The sequence below is a fragment of the Pinus tabuliformis genome, chromosome 2_2, assembly GCF_031772625.1.
Source record: "Pinus tabuliformis cultivar Carrire ecotype Pingquan chromosome 2_2, CPIR1, whole genome shotgun sequence".
NCBI lineage: Eukaryota > Viridiplantae > Streptophyta > Pinopsida > Pinales > Pinaceae > Pinus > Pinus tabuliformis.
Genome location: NC_142300.1, coordinates 1,309,630,228 through 1,309,651,226, shown reverse-complemented (window position 1 = coordinate 1,309,651,226; position 20,999 = coordinate 1,309,630,228).

Here is a 20,999-nt window from a genome sequence, read left to right as displayed (position 1 = left end):
TTTTCAAATAAACTTCAGTATTCAATGCTTCAGTCCAAATACCATTCAAAAGATCCTTACCTTTCAACATGCTCCTAACACATTCCACCAATGTTCTGTTCTTTCTTTCCATTATCCATTTTGCTGAGGAGTATGGGGTAGTATGAATTGCTATAATATCCCATGGTCTTTACAATACTTGATAAGTTCATCCTTCCTGTATTCTCCCCCTTGATCAAATTAGAGAATTTTTATATGCTTCCCTGTTTGCTTTTCAATCATGTTTCTGAACTGCTTAAAGTTTTCAAATGTGTGACTTTTCTTACTCAAAAAATATACCCAAGAAAACTTTGTGCAATCATCAATAAACAATAAAAAATATAGTGCACCTCCTAATGACTTTGTTTGCATGGGTCCACAAAGATCTGTGTGAACTAATTCAAGTATGTATCTCTATTTCTTTTCTACTCAAATGGGGAAGTCTTCTCTATGCATCTTTCCTAATGTACAAGCATCACAATCATTATGCACTTGTTTTAGCATAGGAAGATCTCTTACCATTTCCTTTTTCTGAAGTAATAACAAATCATTGTAGTTGATATGACCAAATATTTGATGCCACAACTCTTCTATAGTCGTACTCATTGTTGTCAATGCTCAAACTGGTGTTGGTCTTACATCCAACTTGTACAGACCTCTTGTTCAAATTCTTGTAGCAATAGTCTTCATGCCATCTAATAGATCTTTAATATAACAATTAGATTTAAAAAATTCAACTTTAATATCCTGATCTGTAATCATGGATACAAAAATCAAGTTCTTTGTTACACCAGGCACATACATGAAATTATGAATTTGTCTTACAGTACCATTAAGTAAAATGACAGAAATTTTCCCACACCCTTTGATCTGATGACTTTTATCATCACCTAGGAGATTTGTGCTCTGTCGTTGATTTCCTTCAAATAGTTGAACCATTGCTTGTTCCCCATCATATGTGTTGATTCTCTCGAATCTATATACCAGATGTCTGCATCAACATCCTCATCAAAGTCTGCCATGAACAATCTAAAGTTCTACTCATGATTATCATTTGCGAGATGACCTGCATTTCATTTCTGCTTCTGCTGTTGTTCATGATATTTCTTCTTCCTACACTCCTTAGCTATATGACCAAGTTTTCTGCAAAAAAGACATTTAATTATAGATTTGTTTCTATTCGGATCCATACCTTGAGTCTGATTTGGTCTTTTCTGTGAGTTTCCTCAGTTTTGTTGTTGCAGATTTCCTTTTCCTTTGAAGAAGTTCTCTTTTGCCATCAACACAAGATCGGCATTCTAGGGCTTCAAAGTTGATCTTCTTTCTTCTTCTTGCATTAATATTCCTATCAGTTATTCAAACTTTGGGATCTTCTCACTTGCATTTATCCCAGTGATAAACATTTGGTAGTTAGCAGTCACACCATTCATGGTAATGGTTACTAAATCTGTTTATGCAATTGTATCACCAATGTTTGCCAATTTGTTCTTCAGATCTTTTATCCTCACTATGAAGGAATCAACTGTTTCATTTTCCTCCATCTTTAGTGTTAATATTAGGTATGTTCTATGCTTAGAGCAGTTTACTTATCTTTCTTATTACTATCCACAGATTAGCAATCACATGTGCATTAAGTAAAGTGCAGATAGAACATTAAACGATCGACATAAAACAAGCCAAGACAAGGGACACAAGATGTGGTGGCTAGCCAAGGATAAACCCCAATATGGGGAACCCTTTGATCAAATCTTCTTTTAACTTCAATAATTTAGCAGAGAGAAATAGTACAAAAATCTGATTCGCATCAGTAGTAGCAAACCCTAGATCAGCCGTAAACTAGGGCATACAATATCTTGCAAATAGACTGTCAGATCGGCTTGATTCCTTCACCAAAAAATTCGACCTTCTGAGGAGAGTTAGTTCCACCTACAATGTATTTCTGAGAGAGATTCTGATGGTCAACACTGGTCAAACTTTTGATCTATAGTTGCAGCCCTAAATTCTACATCCTTCCTTCCACACGTGTGAGAGAAGAGTCCCTTTCTGCGCAGTAGGAGAAGAGACTCTTTTCTGTGCAGGAGAGAGAGAGAGATGTGATGAGATGTGTGTATCCAAATGAGGAAAAGGCCTCCTGTATTTATATGAAAATGTTGATGATGAACAGATGCGACTGTTAGGCTTCCGAGCCTACATGAGTTGCTAGTCGACTTGATAATTGTTCCATAATCAAAATAAATTCATATCTCCATAAATACTTATCGGAATCGGATAATCTTTAGATCAATCCTACACCTCATAATGAGAGGAATCTAATAAACATATTATTAGCCATGAATAATATGACCCAATGGAGTTTGGCCCTAGTTTCCAATTTTAACACTCCCTCTCAACTAGGGAGAACTCCATCTGCAATTTTTCTGTTGGGGGCTACTATTCATCCATAAAATGCATTGCTCTGTACAACATGACCCCTACTCTACTCTTCTCTATTCCTCCTACTCTTCTCTGTTCTATTCTACCCTATTTTGATCTACTCCGCTCTGCTCTGTTCTGCACTACTTTGTCCGAATTATGAAGAAGAAGAAATGATCGAGGATGTATCATACCATCCTACATTTGACTCAAAGTCAATCTCAGAGTGTGTACCACTGGTCCCAGACTAGTCCTCAACCGACCTGAAGTCAGTGTCATAGTGGGTACAAATCCTACCACTGGTCCCAAACTAGTATCATTGACCCCAGATCAATGAAGGTCATCATAACATAGGGAGTATGGTAGATACAACGATGTATCCATCAGTACTACTATGGTCCCTATCCTCATTTCCCTACTCATTGATCAGATGAGAGGTACTTCCCATGAGTCCCAGACTGCATGGGTAGGATGCCTCGATAGGAGAACTAATCATCCTGTCCACAGGATAGCGAATCATCCTGTCCCACAAGAGAGTGAATCATCTTGTCCCATAAGAGAGAGAATCATCTTGTCCACAGGAGAGCGAATCATCCTGTCCATAGAAGAGCGAATCATTCTATACCATAAGAGAGCGAATCATCTTTTCCACAATCGCCATGGAGAACACATCATCTAGGCCCATAAGAGAACTAATCATCCTGTTCCATAGTCGCCACGGAGAACACATCATTCGAGCCCACAGGAGAACTAATCATCCTATTCCATAGTCACCATGGGGTGTCATAGGGAAAGTTTGATCCTTTTACCCTGTACAAGGTGCACCACCAGGGGATGGTGAGTCACCCTGTGGTCATATGTCGCTCCAAGAAGTACCTCACGCCCCCCTAGATCTCCCGAACCTTAGGTCATCATACTTGACCCTCATCAGAGGGTCTCTGAATGACACCAAGTCGTTCTCGGAAAGTCAGGAATTTGACCTTTCCTAGGGGCTTTATCAGAATGTCGGCGACCTTTTCATCTGTACCAATATGAAGGAGCCTTATTGCTCCTCGCTACACCATATCTCAAATATAGTGGTACTTGATATTGATAAGCTTGGAGCGATCATGAAATACAGGATTCTCTGATAAACTAATCCTACTCTGGTTGTCACATAAGATCACGGTGGTATCCAATGTAAATCCAAACAGCTCACTGAAGAGCTTTCGCAACTAGACTACCTCACATGAGGCCATGCTAGCAGCAATATACTCTGCCTCAGTGGTGTTCAAAGCCACCAACTTCTGCTTCCTGCTCATCCAGGATATCGAGGTAGATCCCAAGGAGAAATAGCACCTAGAAGTGCTCTTACGGTCCACCACACTTCCTGCCCAATCGACATCAGTATATCCAAGTAGTTTGACATCTTCGGCAATGTGTCTTAACCCATAAGTAATTGTGCCATGAAGATATCTAAACAGATTCTTGGCACCTATCCAACGTATGTGGTGAGGTTCAACCATATGTTGACTCAACGTGTTGACTGAAAAGCATCTATCTGGACAGGATTTCTTTAAGAACATTAATGCTCCGACGAGTTGATGATACTCAGTAGAATTTCGTAAAACAAGTCCAGAAGCACTACTGCTTAACGTTTTGAAGTCAAGCTCCATTGGGGTAGTTGCAGGCTTGCAGTCCACCATACCGAATCTTTCCAATATCTTCACCACATATTTTCCTTGAGATAGGAAAATTTCCCCTGGCTTCTACCATACTTCAAGTCCTGGGAAATAGTGCATCAGTCCTAGGTCCTTCATTTCAAATTCAGAAGCCAACTCCATCTTAAATTTATCAATGAGAGGGTCTACACTTGTTAGAAAGAGGTCATCAACATGCAACACTAGTATGAGAGGTTTGTCATCTTCAACCTTAAAGTAAAGGTTAGGATCGGCTTCACTCCTAGTGAATCCCAGTTTCATCAAGTAGCTATCGATCCTCTCATACCATGCTTGGGGTGCTTACTTCAGCCCATAAAGGGCCTTCTCCAACCTGCACACATGAGATTTTCGATCATGAATCTCAAATCCTTCGGGTTGCTCCACCTAGACCTCTTCTTTAATTGAACCATGCAGGAATGCGGTATTAACATCCATCTGATGTAGATTCCATCCTTGTGTAGCCGCAAGAGCTATGATCGAGCGGATGGTGGTATATCTGACAACAGGCGCAAATATATCGTCATAGTTTATACCTTCCTTCTGGGAGAAGCCACGCGCAACAAAACAAGCCTTATACTTTTCTGTACTTCCATCAGTTGAATGCTTTATCTTGTAAAGCCATTTAGAGGTGACAACTGTCTTGTCCAGGGGTCTGGGAACTACTTCCTAGACATCATTCTTCATAATAGTCTCATATTCTTCGGTCATAGTATCCTTCCATACTTGATGCTTGACGGCATCTGAGAATGATGAAGGCTCATTTTGTATGATCGTGCTCATAATGGTCAGGTATCCTTGATACCTGTTTGGTTTCTTACTTTCACTAAAGGTTCCTTGGGGTGCAGTGTGTCCTTCAGCATCATCGAGTAGCCCCCTAAGCCAAGAGGGCCTCTTCCTAGAAGATGAAGGCTCAGGTGGATCAATAGGATCCATGGGTTCATCCACATCGGGCATTGTTACATCATCTTTTTCTTTTGGTTCCCTGGTGTCAGCTTCTTTAGAGCTCCTTAAAGTAGGAAGATTCTTCACCTTGCTGAGAGCCATAATTCGTCAAAGGTGACATCATGACTAATCACAACTTCCCTTTGACCGGCTACATAGATCTATATCCCTTAGTATTTTCACCATAGCCCACGAAGATTCCATTCTTTCCAGATGCACCCAATTTATTCCTTTTCTCTTTCGGCACATGAAAATATACAAGGCTTCCAAAAATTCTAAAATGAGATACGTCAGGTTTCTTACTAGTGAACATTTCTTCAGGAGTCTTGGAACCCAATGCTTGATGAGGGCATCGGTTTTGTACATATACGACAGTGTTTGCATCTTCGGCCCATAGAAACTTCGGAAGACTTTGATCATGGAGCATAGCATGGACATTTCCACAATCGTACGATTCTTCTTTTCCACCACACCATTCTGTTCAGGAGTGTATGGAGTACTAGTCTCCCTTTTAATGCCAACCTCTTCACAAAAGTTATGAAACTCATTAGATTCATATTCAGTCCCATTATCAGGCCTTAATATCTTGATCTTCTTTTTGGTTTGATTCTCGATTAAGGCTTTGAAGTGTCGAAACCAGGAGAACACTTCATCCTTCTTTTTTTTAAAAGTATATCCAAGTCTTGCGAGAATAGTCATCTATAAAAGTGAGGTAATATGAATATCCTCCCAAGGAGTTCAGAGACATCATACCAAATATGTCTGAGTGAACTATCTACAATATATGAGCGGTCTTACTTTAGCTTGAGGGGAATGGTCCCCTTTTTAGCTTTCCTTCAGCACATCCAGGACATACACCTTCTTGCTCTAATCTGAACTCGGGCATCCTGGTCACAATTTTTCGTACATCAGGTAGAGCTTTATAATGAAGGTGAGAAAACCTCCGATGCCATAGTTTGGACTGAATAGATGTGTCACAAGACATGACACCTAGCGTACTTCCTCCGACCTGATATAATGAATCAACTTGAAACCCAAGAGTGAAGGCATCTTTAATATTGTTTTTCCATGCATGTACCTTGCCATCGCTAAAAGCCACCTTGTAGCCTTTATCTTCCATTTCCAAAATGGACACCAAGTTCTTTTTGAGATCAGGTACATATAATACATCCTGTAGGTAGATTGTATTACCTTGATTCAATATAAGGGAGACATTTCCTACACCTTTCATGGGATATTTCATATTATCTCCAAGTACAATTTCGAGGTTGGTTTCTTTCTCTATCAGATTATGGAAAAATTCTTTGTAACCAGTGAAGTTCCTTGAGGCACCACTATCAATAAGCCAATTTTCCAGTGAGTATGGAGGAGCAGAGGTAGACAAATCAGCTAGTAGATAATACTCATCTTGCTTATTATCACAGTGTTAGATTCATACCTGGAATTTCTTGCCTTCTTGAATGATTGTCCTCTTCCTTGATTTCCAGCACTCCATTTGCCTTTGCTATTATATTTTCCATTCCTTTGATTTCCATGAGAGGGATTTTGATCATCATCCCGGTGTGGGTCCCTTCTATCAGGGCACTCCCTTGCACAGTGACCTGCTTTATCACAAATGTAACATCATCCTTTTCTTCCACACTTAGGTCCAGCCTTTCTTTTTTATTTAGATCCGAAATTATTTCTTTTCTTAGCATGAGAAGAAAAGGAAGTAGGAGGACCTTTAGGCATGGGAATTTCTTTCTTTTCTATCCTTGTTTCTTCTTGAATGCATCTTGCCCTTAATTCCTCGAATCTAAGAATTATTTTATTGTTGAGAAGAGTAGTCTTGAACATGTACCATTTGGATGGTAATCCTCCAAGGGTTGAGAGTGCCATTTCCGTATCAGTAATTATCTCTCTGATAGATAGGATATCGTTCTTGATCTCGGTGATTCTTAAGAAGTATGCTTGCATACTCTCATCTTTGCCCTGCTTAATTTCCTTCATCTTATTTCTAAGAAACAAGACTTGATTTGCATCATTAACTTTAAATAAACTGACTAGTCTATCATAGATTTCCTTGGAGGTGTTCCTTTGCTATTATATTTTCCATTCCTTTTGTGCACACTGATCATTCAGATTTCCTCCACAAGGGCCATCATGACAAGCTTTCAATATGTCATACACTTCATCTTCTCTAATGCATCTTCGGATCTCCTGATCAAGCCCAGTATAGAAAAGACACCCGCTTATCCAGCTGTACCTGGCACTTTGTTGAACAATTCTTATCTTTTCTCTATATGACAGGTGTGCTGGTAATTTTCCTACAACCAAATAATTAGCAATATCTGCATACCATGGAGAGTGAGCAGAAACTGCAAACAAATACTCATCAGGAAAAGAATCATCTACTGGAATATCATTGTCAGTTTTTAACCGTGAAAGGAAATCAGCCACCACATTTTCTTTACCAGGCCGATCTACAATTGTGATATCAAATTCCTGCAATAATAATAGCCATCTGGTAACTCTAGCATTTGTGACAGATTTGTTCATTAAATATTTAATAGCTAAATGATCAGTGTGCACAAAAGTAGAATAACCAGTGATATAGTGTCGGAATTTATTAATGGCATAGACTACTGCAAGAAATTCTTTCTCGGTAACTGTATAGTTAAGCTCAGCTGGGGTCATATTCTTACTGATAAAGTATATAGCATAAGGAAGATGATTTTCCTCTTGTCCCAAAACAGCTCCAATTGCAATGTCTGAAGCATCAGAAGATATGTGAAAAGGAAGATTCCAATCAGGCCCCCTCAAAATAGGAGCAGTAGACAACTGATGCTTGAGTTCTTCAAAAGCTTTCTGACAAGAATTAGTCCACTTAAATTCAACATTTTTCATAAGCAACACAAATAATGGAGAAGCTATTTTAGAGAAATCTTTAATAAATCTCCTGTAATATCCAGCATGTCCTAGAAAACTTCTCACATCAGTTTGAGTTTTAGGAACAGAAAGATTCTGAATGACCAATATTTTAGATGGATCTACCTGAATACCTTGAGATGAAATAAAATGTCCAAGCACTATTCCTTCACTCATCATCATATGGCATTTTTCAGTACTTAAGGAGAGGTGAGCTTGTATACATCTTTTAAGTACTTTCTCAAAGTTTTGTAATGCCTCTTCGAAAGACACACCATAAGGGGTAAAATCATCCATAAATATTTCCATATAATCATTCAGCATATCAGAAAAAATTCCTATAACGGCTCTTTGAAAAGTTGTTGGTGCATTACATAACCCAAATGGAAGAACTCTATAGGCAAAAGTTCCCCAGGGGCTGGTGAAAGTGGTCTTGTCTTGGTCTTGGTGTGCAATTCTTATCTGATTATACCCACTGAATCCATCCAGAAAAGAAAAGAATTTCTTCCCTACCAGACTGTCCAACACCTGATCAATGAAGGGTAAAGGAAAGTGATCCTTTTGAGTAGCTTTGTTTAAAGCTCTGTAGTCAACACATACTCTCCATTTCCCGTTTTTCTTAGGGACAATTACTAATGGGGAAACCCATTCACTGTCAGATATGGGGTATATAAATCCTGCATTAAGCAATTTTTGAAGTTCTTCCTTAACAATTTCTCGTAAATTAGGATTCATTCGTTTTTGGGGTTGACAAACAAGTCGGCATCCCTCTTTAATGTAAATTCGATGAGTACATAATTCAGAAGAGATACCTTTCATATCTGTGTAATCACATGCAAATTCCTCCTTATATTCATGCAATAACTTCATTAATTGCTGTGTTTCCACATCTGTTAGATCAGGATTTATGTTTAATGTCTTGCCGGGTTCAATTTCAACTGTTATGCTTTTAGATGAGATCGTGGTTAAAGTCTGAGATGAATCTTCAGATTCAATCTTTTCTTGTGCATCAGTTTCAAAAATTGCAGTTAATTGATTGTGTGTTTCAGCAATGACAGAAGAAGGTTCACAAATAAAATTATTGATTATCTCATCCTCTGTATTGTCTTTAAGAGTTAAAGCTTGTCCTATAGTTAGAATAGGCTGAACAACATTATCATCATAATCCATCCATATAGAATCTTCATTATTAACTACCGGTGTAGCATGAGGATAAAGAGTAAGCTGTTTTGTTTCATAACCATTAGAAATTGTCATTGAACCAGATCTGCAACTAATAAAAGCATTGGCTGTGGCCAGCTATGGCCTTCCTAGAATTAAGGGATGTCCCCCCAGCTTTGTTTTAGTCTGCAATACAACAAAATCAGCTGGGTATTTCCAGGATTCAACTGAAATAAGTAGATCTTCAACAATTCCTTCCGGTTTAATTGTGGAACGGTCAGCCAACTCTAAAATGGTGGGTGTATCTCTGATTGTGTTATTCAGCTATAACAATTGTGAAGTTTTAAGAGTCATTATATTAATTGCAGCACCTAAATCTACCAGAACTCGGGGAATCATTGTTTTACCAATCTGAACTGTGACTGTAGGATGGCCGGGATCACCATATTTTACAAGAGGGGCTTTTCCGGACATTAATGCAGACAAGTCTCCCATCACATGTACTGTAAGGGGGTCCTTGGTTTTCCTACCAGGTTTCTTAACACAAATATCCCTTAATGTTCTGGCATAAATTGGTACATCTCTTAATGCTTGTAAAAGTGGAATTTTAATATACAAATTTTGCAATTCCCCTATAAAATTAAAAGCAGGTGTTTCAGCTGTTCTGGTTAAAACCAAACGCTCGGGGAATGGTGGTTCTATTATTTCAACATTCTTGTTAGGAGGTGGTTGTGCTTCTTTATGTTTCTCGGTTTCGTTTTTATCTGAATCGGAAGAAGTTATGTCATCAATAATAGGCTCTACTATTTTTCCAGATCTCAAATGAATATCATTACATTGCATAGTAGGAAATATAGACTGATTCTGAATATCAATGACTTGCACAACTTTATTATTGGGGTTAGGATTTGGTTGGACAGGTAGCTGGGGTCTCATTTGGTTATTTGGCGGAGCATTTGATGGCAGAGGGAGTGGTTGTTGGAATTGAGGCAATTGATTTGGATACGGGAGTGGTTGACTATTCCAATTTGGATTCCAAGGATTGAAAGGAGATGGCTGCTGTGGAGGCCAAGGAGTCCACATTGAAGGATCGACAAAGGGAGGGTTTTGCATTTGCATGGGTGGGAAACTCATTTGATTGAAGGGTGGGTATTGCATTTGGTTGAAGGGAGGGTAATTTGTTTGGCCAAAAGCAGAATAATTGTTCCAACAATTAAATGGCATACTAGAGTTCATACCTTGTCCTTTTGGTTGCCATTGTCTTCTTTGAGTTAGCAGGTAAACTGCTTCAGCTTCTTCTTCTGTTGGCTGCAATGCTGCTTTTATTCCTGGTAGAGATGGACATTGCTCCGTCTCATGATCTTTCTCACAAAGGGTGCAAATTGGTATTTTGTCCCTTGGGCATTCCCTTAGTGGATGTTTGTCTCTGCATTTCGGGCAAAAGACAGCCAGAGTTGCTTCTGCTTTGGCCTGCTTCTTTTTAACCTGCAAAGTGTCAATTTGCGAAGCAAAAGAACTTAACATCTCAGTTTTAAATTCTTCAAGTAAATTACCTATTTCAGCTCTTGTTGCTCCTCCATTGGCTGATTTCTGCACTCTTGAATAGGTGGAATCTCTTATTCTGTTTCTTGCAGCTCCCCTAGAGCACCTCTTAGCAAGTTCACAAATCTCATCATATGATTCCTTAGATATATCTCCCTTAGCAAGCATATTTAACATATTTAAACAATCATCCCTTAAACCTCTAAGTAATATTGTTTTACGAATTTCCTTACTTATATCCGGATGATCAGATCTCTGTATGTTGTACTGCAGCCTTTCTATGTAGTCCTCCAGACTCTCATCCGGCTTTTGTGGCATATTGAATAGTTCATCCTTCTTTTCTTTCGTCCGGCAGTAGTCTTGATATTTAAGCAGAAATTTTTGTTTCATCTGCTCCCATGTTGTGATTACCTGACTTCCAAGGCTCATGAACCATCTTAAGGCATTCCCTTTTAAGGTGGCTGGAAACAGTTTCAACTTTTGAGCATTAGTAACATAATTGTAACTTCTGCATAATATATCAAATTCAAAAATAAATTCATCCGGATCCTCAGAGGATAAACCATGAAAGTTAGGTAAAGCAGACAATGGAATATTTTTCATTGTTCCTGTAGGGAGATCACTGATAGGAAATCCCAAGGTAGAGAGGGAATTTTCATCCCTTCTTTCTTCTTCAGGACCTGCACGTCCTCCACCAAAGAAAGCATCATTGTTATCTTCCATTGTTGGCCCTCCTACTGCACTTCCTCGATCGTCAAGATCTTCTATTGGCTCTTCAATGTTCTCTACCGGTCATCCAACGCTTTCTATTATTTCCTCAATGTGCTCTGCTGATCTACTAACACTTTCCTCTGATTCTTCAGTATTGACTGCTGGTTCTTCTATATTTTCAGGACCCACAACTTCCTCTGTTTTGTAATCTGACTGAGGGGAGTGCTGAAGTTTTGATTTTCGAGAACTTAATCTCTGTGATGATTCAGCCTTTGATACAATCTCGTCAATAAAAGTTTTTCGTCCTCCCCAGCCTTTGCCACCTGTGCGGTTAGTTTTCTTCTGGTTTCCGCGTCCTCTCATACAATCTGCACATTAAAAAAAAAGAAAAGATGAATGCTTTTGAAATCTATAATTACCTTCCCCGGCAACGGCGCCAAAATGTTGGTCGCTTTAATTGTTTTCACAATTCAAGCTCCACATAAATTGTCAACCCGAGGAGGTCTTTTTATTTCAAAGATAATCACGCACTGGATATGCTCAATTTCAAAAGCAGAAACGATGTTGTACTAAAAGAAGGACACACAATTATTAATCTCACCAATCTACTGATTCACACTCTACTTAATCAAAGCTGAAGTCAATTAAGTTATAGCAGAAATGATTTCTCTGTTGCAGTTACAATCCAAACAAAGGAAGATCAATCTACAAAGAAAGAAATCAATCAACCACAGCAGGAACAGGACCCTATTCCATAGTGAGGAACTTCAGCACCTGATGCCTGACACTTAATCACACTGTAGGAAAGGTAACTTCAAGAGATCAAGACCCTATTCCCATGAACAGGAACCTTCAGCACTTGTTCTCTTGTTCCTAATCACACTGCAGGCAAAGGAAAACAATCAATGGGAGCAAGACCCTATTCCTTTATGCAGGAATCTTCAGCACCTGCTTCCCAACATCATTCATTCATACCATCAAGAGTGAATGCATTCAATACATGTAGTGCTAAAGAAACATAGTATTACTAAACTGTGTAACTAGTGTCCAACAACAAAATTAAGGTGAAGTGCAAACACACAAAGAATTAAACAAATTATAGGAACCAAAAGGGTGAATCTTGTGAGGAAGGCGGGCCCTTTCCTTCTCACAAGATTCCCCAGGAGAAAGAATTAAATTGGAACGCTCAAAGGAAGAATTTATTCATCTGTCAAAGTAATTGATACATTACAGATGGAGACTAGCTCCAGTTCTCACACAATACTCTCCTGTAGCTTACAATAACTGACTCTTCTAATGATGATGTCTCCTCTTTTTAAAGAGGAGACATCTTTTACAATTTACATGAGAGCGAATCTACATTATCTCAATTTTGTTCTCTTTCCCAAAATAGGACTATTCTGTTCTTCCAAAAAAAAAATACTGTTACAACAGAGACAATAAGAATGCTATCTTCAAGATAATCCAGGTAACCGTGTCTTCATGCTGCTGCTACTATTCCACAAAAAGGTCTTCCAGAATCGCAAATTATGCATGACGGGATTTGCGTTCTTGACGGCTGTTTCAGCAACTGAGTCAGCTGTTTCAGCAACTGAGTCAACTGTTTCAGCAACGGCCGCTTGTTCCTAACAACACATATAACTTATCTGCAATCTTTGGACTTGTGTTAGCAACAATACACTTCAATTAATGATAAAATATAAGAGTATTATGGAATTAAATGTAAAACAGATTAAACATATAATAAAGAAGAGGTTTTTATATACCTTGGGATAAAGTAGATGAAAATGATAATGGAGTTCATGGTTATAAGAGTAGAATGGTGTCAAAGTATATAGCAAAAATGATACATAGTGGAGTCCTAACATAGGCCACCAAGTGCTTGTCAATAGAGTCCTGGATGATCTTCTTTGATTCGACTTCATTGGTTTTCCATTTGTTCCTGGCGACAACGGGTGCATTTGATGGAGGCTCAACAATATTGCCTCTCACATGGTCCAACACTCCTCGATCTTCTAAGGTTAGATCGAGAGACATCTTCCATCCATGATAGTCAGACTTCTCATGGAGCTTGTCTTCGGCAGGGAAAAGTGTTGAGGAGACCATAGTTATTTTAGGATAGCCTTGCCATTCTGCTCTTCGGTGATTGCTCTTGCTCTTGTCGGGGCTTTGTATTCACCTTAGCTCCGATGTTAAGATTAGGTATGTTCTATGCTTAGAGCAATTTCCTTATCTTTCTTATTACTATCCACAAATTAGCAATCACATGTACATTAAGTAAAGTGTAGATAGAACATTAAATGATTGACAGAAAACAAACCAAGACAAGAGACACGAGATGTGGCGGCTAGCTAGGGACAAACCCCAATATGGGAAAACCATTTGATCAAATCTTCTTTTATCTTCAATAATTCAGCAGAGAGAAATAGTACAAAAATCTGATTTGCATCAGCAACAGCAAGCCTTAGATCAACCCTAAACTAGGGCAGATAATATCTTGCAAACCGACCGTTAGATCGGTTTGATTCTTTCACCAAAAAATGCAACCTTCTAAGGAGATTCAATTCCACCTACAACGAAGTTCTAAGAGAGAGTTTGATGGTCAACGCTAATCAAACTTCCGATCTGCAGTTGCAACCCTAAATTTTGCGTCCTTCCTTCCACACGTGTGAGAGAAGAGTCCCTTTCTACGTAGTAGGAGAAAAGCCTCTTTTCTGCACAGAGAGAGAGAGAGAGAGAGAGAGAGAGAGAGAGAGAGAGAGAGAGAGAGAGATGTGATGAGATGTGTGTATCCAAATGAGGAAAAGACCTTCTATATTTATATGCAAATGTTGATGATGAATAGATGTGACTATTGGGCTTCTAAGCCTACATGAGTTGCTGGTTGGCTTGATAATTATTCCATAATCAAAATAAATTCATATCTCCATAAATACTTATCGGAATCGGATGATCTTTAGATCAATCCTACACCTCTCGACGAGAAGAATATAATAAACATATTATCAGCCATGAATAAGATGAACCACATGGAGTTTGTCCCTAGTTTCAAATTTTAACATTCAGGGATAATATATTGCTCTTCAAGAACATAAGAAGATTTGTATTCCTAATCTCATACAAATCCTTCAAAATTCCCTAGATTTTTCTTGCTAATTTACATTCTCTGATATGTGGTATGATGCAGTATTTTACTGACATCTTCAACATCGTCCTTGCTTTACCTTCTCTCTTCTCCCAATCTGGGATCGATGCTAATCAAGCTGCTGGCTTTTGCTCATCCCCATTTGCAATCGTCCAAGCACTCTGAACTTCTAGCAGAGTCTGCATCTTGAATTTCCAATTCGCATAATTGGAGCCACCGAGCTTGTTATGCTCATTCAAGTATGCTTCAATCATTTGATTATTCAACTTGACGATTAAAAAAAAAATTGACAGGAAAAAAATAGATCTACCCCAGATCTATATCAAAGACAATGTTTGATATATCAATCAGGTTCGCAACCAGTCTGATCTCTTGACGCTCCAAATGACAGCTTGGCCTCAAGCGTTACCGATTTCTATTGCTTTCAAATGCCTGAGTTAGCTGGTTCCCACTCTCAATACCACGTGAGAGTTCGTATCCTACACGTGGATTGATTCTCGGCCTCCTGCACGGGCTGATCCCACAGCGATCCACGCCAATCCCTCGGCGGTCAAATGGATTGATTTTCAGCCTCTTGCATGGGCTGATCCCGCAACGATCCAAGCCAATCCATCGGCAGTCAAATGGATTGCTTCTCGGCCTCTTGCATGGGCTGATCCTGCAGCAATCCATGCCAATCCCTTGGCGGTCAAATGGGTTGCTCTTCGGCCTCCTGCACAGGATGATCTTATAGCGATCCATGCCACAACCCACAACAAACTAGGTACAATCCACGTAGGTAATAGAGTAGCAGCCCACCATACAAATCTTCTGACCTCCATAATGTAGCCTTCGCTCGACAGCCACCTGGAAGGAAAACAAGTAGTCATCGCCAAGGTGCAACCCCTTTTTTTATTTTCACTCAAGCACGCTGGGAAGATTCTTTACTCAAAGTACAGGTTCCTTGACCCTGACACTCCGATACCATGTTTAAAAGCGATGTTTGAATTAATAAAAAACACCCACTGGTCAGCTCTATGACAGAGAATCTCAACCAGGAGAGCCTGGCTCTGCAAAATGCTTTACATTGTCCATGTACATCACACATTAAATAGCAAACAGAGTTTTAGGGAAGTTAGAACCATACCCTAAGAAATAAAAACTAATTCCTATCCTGAGGTACCGTGAACCAATTCACTATGCTAGGATATTCTCCATTATCTCTAACAACACATGCTCTTAACCATTTAAATAACTTACCAAATATATTAATACTACAAAATTACTACAAATAAATTAGAATGTAGGTTAATAAAAATGAAAAGAAAGGATTCTATATAAAAATACTATCATATGGGTAGCTAAATGTGGATAATTATTAAATTAAGGTAATTAACAATTATAATAAATTATTAAATAATTAATATATTGAAGAATATAAGTAAAATTATAGAAATTCTATCTTTAAAAAAAGAGGAAAGGGATAATCCAAAAGGCAAAAGAGATTTAGGGATAGGTTAATTTAGCAATATAAATTAATCATAGAAGGGGAAAAGTTAAAAAATGAGGTGAAATAAAGGAAGGGGAGGAAGAGGGGAATGAGCAATTTCAAAAAAAAAAAAAATTTTTTTTTTAAGAGGAAGCAAATTCAAAAGTAATAATGGCTTCCCTAAACATCCTATGATGATAGTGACTAATTTTGGCAAGGATATTGAAGTTTTCAATGAAAATGTGGTGTTTGTTTTTCTTAGCATGCTCTGCTAGAGAAAAATAATGAAATTGACTATGTTTAATATCAACCATATGTTCTTGAATACTCATTTTTGTGGATCAACATATATTACCATCATAGAGAATACCACAAGAACACAAAATTAAATAAACATCTTTCATAATTGAAGAATCGACAAGATCTTTGACTGGCCTCAAGATACTAAGAATGGTGTTCATAGAAACTTGATTTTTCCTTAATATGACAACTATCTTATCCATGGTTCTGTAAGTATTAAATCAAAATTTCTCACATCACAAAAGCTTTAACTCAAAGATTTATAACGCTATCAACTATCTTAACATTTTAATTCAACAAAACTATAGTGATTTAAAAATAATTTTTATACTATCCTTTCAATTTAAAAATAATAATAATAATTCAAGTAATCTTTTATGATCTTATGATTGGATAAACCAGATAAATCTCAATAAAGCTTAATCAGTAACAATATCTTCAACAACATTTTATATCATATTTTTAAATAAATAATATTATTTTTCATTTATTATTTAAAACATATCCCTTAATTATTGCAATTCAAATTATTTTTTATAAATATGTATATTTTTATTAGTTATTAATATATTATCATAAAATATGTTATGTTTAAAGCCTATGCATAGTTTTTCAAAAGTACTTGTTATTGGAAGGTATGCATCCTGAGTATAAAAGCATGTATTAACTTGACTAGACGAGAGGAGGGAAGCAGGGAAGGATCACGAGTTCAGTGGACAGAGGGGCAAGGAAACCCCACGTATTGACTTGGTTGACTTGAGTGAGGAGGTTGCAATGAAACCACACGTATTGACTTGACTCGATTTGGGTAGAGGGCCAACTGGCAGGCGTTTACGAGGTACCGAACGTATCGAAACAGACGTCGATTTGGAAAATCGAAAGGAGAGCAGAAAGCGGGTAAAAGAGTTTTCCACCGAGAAAGACAAATTCCATCGTCCAATACACGCTAAGAAATTAAAGTCTCTAGCATATTGACTTGGACATATGTGAAGCATAGGGGCCAATTAATCAAATAGATTGGGGCAAAGAAGGCAGGAAGAAGTTTCTTCATAATGAAAAGCGGGTGTATTGAGAGAGACTAATGTCCTCACAGGCCTGAGCTGTCGGTATTGACTCGATTTTAATGAGAGAAAAAATGGGGATAATGGGCCAATAGACTGGGCAGAGGGGCAAAGAAGGCAGGAAGAAGTTTCTTCATAATGAAAAGCAGCTGTATTGAGAGAGACTAATGTCCACACAGGCCTGAGCTGTCCGTATTGACTTGACTTTAAAGAACAAAGGGGCAAAGAAATCGACTCTAGTGGAGCACAAGGGTGACGAATCTGGGGGATTTCTTATGGCAGAGGAGCTAAAAAGTCGGGGGAGTATAGTGACGCTGACGCCGTAGATATTGAGTGGGTTAAGAAGAAAATTTGTGGCAATAAACGAAGAAAAAGGATGGAATAAAGACGAATTCTACGCAGGATTTCTTTATATATGGAACGCAGTGATAGCTACGAACACAGAACTCAGAGCATTTGAAGTATTGTGTAGTGTGAGTGGTAGAAATGGATCTTCTGGTGATGTTATTGCTGCTTCTGTGCATGGCTGCCTCTCTGCCTGCAGCGACGTCTATCAATCACTCGGCGTGGAAGACATATTCCCATTCTCCGCGTAGGGCATATGCAGATCATCATCAAGATCTGTATTACCGTCCTCGTCATCAGGGAACTGAGTTATATGGCCACATGCCACGTCGATTCACTTCTCTCCCACGTCACTCTGATTCTGAACGAATAGAGGAGGAAGGTGATCAATTCATGGTGTCATCAATGGAGGCTCGGGCTCAGGATAAAAGCGACCTCGATGCTCTTTTGTCGTTCAAAAAATTCATCGTATCAGATCCACTTGGTATCCTCTCCAACTGGACAGCGGAGAACTCGGAGAACATGTGCTCGTCATGGTATGGTATTCACTGCCGACATCATACCAAGATAGTGGTCGGCATAGACCTTTCGTTTACGCTCTTGGAAGGTACCCTTTACCGCAACCTTATTTCACTCTTTGATTTATTTTTGTTTCACTCTTTGAATCATTCTTTCTGATAATTATTCCACAGGAAGAATTCCAGCCAAGTTTGGCCAGCTTAAAGCGTTGCGAGCTCTTGACTTTAGCAGCAATCAACTCTCAGGGTCTATTCTAGTGCAATTGGGCATGTTGCAAAAACTAGAGTCCCTAGCTCTAGAGGACAACAATTTCACCGGCAGTATACCACGTCAGTTGGGAAATTTAACACAGCTGAGACACCTCTCATTTTCTCGTGACAATATGAACATGATGGCTTCTATTCCTTTCGAAATATTCCAACTTCCCCTCCGATCTCTTTCTCTTGGCCTTCGCTTAACCATACCTAAAGCCATTGTGAACTTGACCTCCTTGACCGAGTTAGAGATATACGGAAATAGTTTCACCAACATACCCCATGAAATCGCCAATTTGAATAATTTAACGAGCTTATATCTTTGGGATAATAACCTCCCTACTCACATATTTAAAGTCATTGCTAATTTGACTCGATTGACTTATCTAGATATGTATGGAAATGGATTCACTGGTAGCATCCCTATAGAACTTGTCAATTTGTCTCAGTTGACCTACCTAGATCTTTCTATAAACAATTTTATTGACAGCATTCCTGTAGCTCTTGGTAGTTTATCTCGGTTGACCGTCCTAGATTTTTCTCAAAATAAGCTCATTGGTAGTATCCCTATGACCCTTTCCAATTTGACTCAATTGACCTCCTTAGATCTTTCTCAAAACAAGCTTACTGGTAGCATCCCTATGACTCTTTCCAATTTGAAGCAGTTGACCTCCCTAGATCTTTCTCAAAACAAGCTCATTGGTAACATCCCTGTGACCCTTTCCAATTTGAAGTGGCTGACCTCCTTAGATCTTTCTCAAAACAAACTCACCGATAGCACCCCTGTGACCCTTTCCAATTTGACTTGGTTGACCTACCTAGATCTTTCTGAAAACAATCTCACTGGTAACATCCCTGTGACCCTTTCCAATTTGACTCGGTTGACCTCCCTAGATCTTTCTCAAAACAAACTCACCGGTAGCATCCCTGTAACCCTTGCCCTTTTGACTCAATTGAAATCCCTAGTTCTTTCTAAAAATCACTTCATTGGTAGTATCCCTGTGGATTTTGCCAATTTATGTAATCTTGAATATCTTTCCCTCTCAGAAAACAACTTGGAGGGATCAATTCCCACTAGCAATGGCAATTATACTTCTCTGATAGTTTTCTCTGCTTATTCTAATAACCTTTATGGGACATTTCCTACATCTTTGGCCAATTATACCCAACTTCGAATTTTGGATTTAAGCAAAAATGGATTCACGGGGAAGCTTCCTCAATACTTTTCATTGTTCCGTTACTTGAGCGCTTTGAGTCTTGGCTATAATAGTCTTCATGGTTATATTCCTGAGCACATCACAAATCTCAGATATTTGCAACTGTTGGATTTGTCCAACAACAGATTTAGTGGAAGAATACCAGTTCACCTTGAGAGACTTTCTGGATTTGCAAATATATCCAATGATGGTTATAGTGAAATATTGAATGCAGATTTGGAAATTAACATGAAAAGATATGAGTATACATTACCATATTTGTCATCTCAAAACACTATACTTGATTTATCTTGCAATAATCTCATAGGAGAGATCCCTGCAAGCATAGGCAATATGAATTGTTTGCGACTACTGAACTTATCTCATAATCATTTGGAAGGGAAAATACCTGCATCTTTTAGTAGGATATCCACTTTGGAACAATTGGACCTGTCAAACAATAATTTGAGTGGATCGATTCCTGAAGAGCTCTCCATTCTACATGAGCTAGCTGTTCTGGATGTTTCATCAAACAATCTTTGTGGCCGAATCCCAACAGGGACACAATTTTCCACTTTCAATGTATCTTCATTCCAAAAGAATAAGTGTTTATTTGGCTGTCCTTTAGATTCATGTAATACAAATGAAAGAAAAGCAAGAAAAGGTGATAATGCTATTAAGAGTAGCAGTGCAAAAGTGGGATGGCTAAGTCGTGTGGATGAACATATGTCATTAATAGCATTAGGGATAGGAATAGTGATTGGAATTGGGGGAGTGGTTGCTATATTTTTGTTATGGGATAGAGCTAAATTGTGGATGGTACTCCCAATGATGCCAAAGCCCTTTTTTGGGGTGTATCGATTCCCTACATAATTAAAGCTTCCTAAGCTCAAAGCTTCTAATGCATTATACCAAAAACAAAGTATGTGGTATTGAAAAAATTCTCTCATCCTATATTGAGTATGAATATAAACATGTATAAATTGGTATGATGATTTAAAATCTACAAAGCATTTATAAAGTGACACTTTTTTATTGTTATAAATCTATGTATATTGTTTTTGTTTATTTTTAATCTATTTATACTATTTTATGTGCATGGTGCTTTACATAAATATAAGTGTACTAAACTTCTCATCTATCTATCTTCTATAAGTTAATTTTTGGTCTTTGTTAAAAATACAAAATTAATTCTAGATATTCATTTTACGTACAATGATAGTAACTTGTGTTTATTTCTACTTATAATAGAAACATAGATCCGCTTTATAAACTTATTTCTTAACTTTGAAAGGTGATTAAAATTATATATATATAA